Genomic DNA, 4,511 nt, shown 5'->3' with positions numbered 1-4,511 from the left:
CAATACTACTTCAGAACAGGAGAGGAGTGCACAAAGCAAATCTACCATGCTGTATTTTAAGCCCCAAATCCATCAGTAAGCGGATTACAATAGAAAAGTATCACTATCTAATGAAATGATTTTTCTCTGACTGGCAAACAATCACATGATAGACCCTTACATGGAGACAGCAGTAATGCACATAAGTTGTTTTCCATCAGAATGGCATTTCCAGTAACCTATTAAGTCAACCCTAAACCCACAAATAACAATGACAATTTACTGCAGTACCTTGCTCTCACACAGAGATGTATTTAAACGGTGTGCTGAGATTAATACCTGATGAAAACACTGTTGTTATCACTGGTCAGCTTCCAGAAAAAGGAAATTTATGTTTATACTGTCTAGTAGTCAAGAGGAGTAACGCAACACATTGCCACTGCTTAGAAAGCAAGGAAATAACACCTTTGCTCCATGTTTGCTATGCCGTCCTGTAATGCTTGATGGGACAAAGGTCTAGCCTATGAGAACCTATCCTGATAACACCAGAGAACAGCAAATGCATGCATGCATGCAACCGAGACACCAACGGGAAACCCACCTACACTACACTTGACCTTAGCCAAAAGGTTGAGAACCTAGGTCCTAGAAGCAGCCAAACAAGAGTATACAAAATGGAGTGAATGGTGTGGAACTGTGAAAGGGTTTGCGGAAGCCCCTTCCTCGTGCTGCTTCTTTCTTTCTTGCTGCAACTCTGTCCCTAATCCCTTTCCTCTCACACGTTTCTAAATCCATAATTTTAATCATAAATACATACCCTGATGGGTTTTACAGTAAAGAGCTAGACTGAAAAGATAATGAAAGGAAAACAGATGCTGGCAGGTGAAAGAAGCTTGTGGACAGAGGCATACGAATAAAGGTCCACTTTGGAGTCCTGCTCTCTCCAGAGTCTTTGCTGAGTCTTCTTGCTCACTGCCTTTTCACAAGTACAAATGGCACAGCATTGCAAAGAACAGTCAGGAACTGAGAAAGTGCAAAGAGTCGACTCTTACTTTACAAAATGCTTAAAGTAGAATGAGAGTAAAGTAGGTGGATTCAAAGTGAAGCTTTGCAGTATGGCAGATTTCAAATTTTACTTGCTGTAAAACCTTACTGGAAGCCATTCAAAACATAAGAACAAAAATGCCAAATACAGAACAGTGGTAATTTTTCCATAAGTGAATCCCTGACCAACACATGAAACATCTAAGAAGTAGCTCATGCAATCTTCGTATTTCACAGTCATCACAAGTCATTCATGATTGATAACAACTCCCTGAATTTTCTCTTTGTGTTCCTCAAAATTATGGAGAACATTTTGTATTTCCTACAGCCTCTCCCGCCCTTCTGACAAGAGAAGAATGATGGGTCATACCGTGGTGTATCATCCAAAGACCTCTGAGGACATGGGAAAGAAAACTGAATAAAACAGAAAGGCTGTAGACAGGAGGAAAAGAAGACCTACAAGACTTAATGTTCCTAATTCTTTAATCACAGTAGGTGCATAACATGCAGTTGTTGAAAGAGCTAGTTATTCCACAAGAGCTTTTTCCTCTCCTTGCATGCTTCCAGCATACCTATACATTTTTCCTAGATAAGATCCATTTACTTAGGCACGATGGAGAGCCTTGGCTAGGTTCTGTGTGTCAAATCGCTTTCCAGAGCATGTACAGATGCCCCGTGGTCTGGGTTTACTCTCCTATTTGCAGATTTGCTTTTATCCCACAAAATGCTCAGAAATTATTTGTACTGCAGGACAGTCAATGTCTTTCTGGCAGTTAGGGTGGGTACTGCATTTCCAGGTGCGCAACCGTCAGGATTATTTTTTCATTACTTCCTTTCCACTTTTTTATTTTCTACTTCTCTGTGATTTCAAACAGATGCATGAAGCATCTGCTTCATGCTTTCAGCCTGCCATGTGCTTGCTATCCCCTTGGCAGCTGCTCCCCTGGCATGCACATACACCATATGGGGGAGCACACTTGCTCCTCTAACACCTCCCATAAAGCTTCAGCAACTTTCCTTCAACATGGAGTCCAGCATCTCTGGGGGCTTTAAAGCGACTGCCCATGGCTTTTCCCAGCATTCCTCTCCCAGACATTGCCTTGTCTGGGCTTACCAGTCTGGAATTTCTATCAGCGCGGTTCCTTTTTATGACTCAAAGCAAACACACATCTTCTTTCCCTTTCACCCCTGCCTGGATTAGAAGGGAAAAATGATTATTCTACAGTAGCTAGCCCCAAACAGCACCATTTCTGTGCTTAGACCAGCCTGTTGCCACCAGCGGCATGGCTGCAGGCCTAATGCTGCTCACTTCATATGGGGAGTATCTCCTACTGCAGAGCAAAATGGGCTGCAGGTCTTTCAAAGCTGCTCTGGTGGTGAAGAGATGAGGCATCTCAGGCTACTGCCACATGCAGGAAAGCTGCACACAATTGCATTAAAAGCACAAAAACAGGGATTTATACAAGTCAGCACCAAAATCAGCTGCACACATCAGCAGGAGCTGAACTCACTCCCCCTCCAGGAGGGAGGCACTCTGCTCACCAGCCTGAGCACTGCAGGCTTTGCTGCTAATAGGATCATTTTCTACTAAAACCTTCCCCATGGCAGCGGCCCAGGAACACGCACAGCTAACTTAGGATGAAAAGGGAATTTTCCACCACCCACAAGCCTCTTTCTACCTTGCATAGATCTTCTCAAGCACAGGCCACAAAGAAACCGCACCAGCCTCTGCAAATGACATGTAACAAGCAATTAGCCATGATAAATCTTCAGGGCCCAACTCCTGTGTTGTTTCCTTTACACCCTCACATTTAAAATAAGCACATGTTGAATTTACACCTCCTTCCAGGTCCCTTCACATTGCCGTAATAATAGGATGGGGGCTTAGTGAAAATCACGATAAGGCCGTTAAGCAGAAAGATCATTCACCCTCTCTCTGTCAATTAAGGGATATCAGATACAGCCAGATACACTGACAAGACATCCTTTTTCATCTGAGAACATAAGCTTAAGCAATCCCTATATAATCACTCATTTCTCAGCAAACTTTCTGGAGCACAGGTAAGATCAAAAGGTGGCTTTCCCAGCCAACAAAGTTATTAACACCTCAAGGAAAAATCATGTTACACAAAAGCCAGAGCTGTCTGATGGCTTCCTTGATCTGAGGACAGAGACAAGTGGTAGCAGCAGGGGGTTGTCACCCTCAGTACAAACAGGGCAGCATCTAAGCACGAACAGGAAAACAACATGCTTAATTGTGAAAAATAATGTATTTTCAGGCCACTTTTGAATTGCTACTTCTTTTAAGGAACAGTTCCCAAAATAAAATACTGCACATATATTTTAACTACAGAAAAACACCTTCATGGCACATGATCAGAAAGCACACTGGTGATAATGCACTGTGTGTTGAAGTTAAAAGAAAAGGGGACAGGCATTGCCCTTACAGTTGGTTCACAAGCAAGTGAATACTGGATCCATTTTTACCACAAGGAAGAAGAAAAAACACCCAAAGACCTCAAAAAACCCCATTCAGCTGATCTCTAGAAGTGTCCTTAATTTTATAAGGAATGTGAAGATAACAGACCCATAGAATACATTTTAATTCATTATTTTTGTCTTTGTTAGCTGAGATCAGAGGCCAGACTTGGAGCACCAGGGAAAGGAGTCCAGGAGAAACAAGGAGCTCCATGATGAGCAGAAGCAGTAAAACTGTTTCCTATCTGTACTTTCCCTAAACCTAACATACAGCATGGACTCTCTGATGTAGAAAGAATGTTTCCTCTCCTATTTTCAAGATTACTGCAACTCACTACCCCCAAGAGCTCGAATTTCCTTTGTAAAACGTGGTTAAAATAGGCCAGAGGATTCAAACGCTGCTGAGAAGACACAACAAAAAGAAACAGATAGGCACAAAGTAAGGATGTGAGTTTGTTTTCTGAAGCTGTAACAACAATAACAAAAGAGAAGTAACAATCTGGGCCAGCAGTTCCCAAAATATGACATAAATATCACCTGCAGTTTGAAAGTGGTATGCAAATGACATTCAAACAGCCAAATGATGTTCATGCATGCCACTGGGACTAAATTCGTAAAAGCCTTGTATAGAGTACAATTAAGCTAAAACAAAACACAAACATTTAATTCATCATAACTAGCAGGGCAAGAGCCTCCTCCCCAACACAGTATGCTCTGGCCACCCTACCTGCACCGGACCAAGATAAGGAGAACCCTACCGTACCTCACCATGGGCTTTCACATTATCAGAGTTTCTGCAAGAGCCATGCCAAAATTGCGCCATCATTTCTTCATCCATGTGAGGCAAACCCCCACACTTCTAGAAAGAAAATAGAGCTCAGGAGGGTATCATTGAAAAGAGAAACTTTGTGTTTGAACTGAAGAAATGGTAACGAGTGTTCCAGTCCCATCCTGAAAAGCATGGGAGGACGGAGCTGGGAGAGCAGTACACACCTCCACCTATGTCAGTC

This window comes from Gavia stellata, chromosome 1, assembly GCF_030936135.1.
Source record: "Gavia stellata isolate bGavSte3 chromosome 1, bGavSte3.hap2, whole genome shotgun sequence".
In the NCBI taxonomy this organism is placed as follows: Eukaryota; Metazoa; Chordata; class Aves; order Gaviiformes; family Gaviidae; genus Gavia; species Gavia stellata.
The sequence above is the reverse complement of the archived record's forward strand: the minus strand, read 5'-3'. Positions refer to the sequence as shown.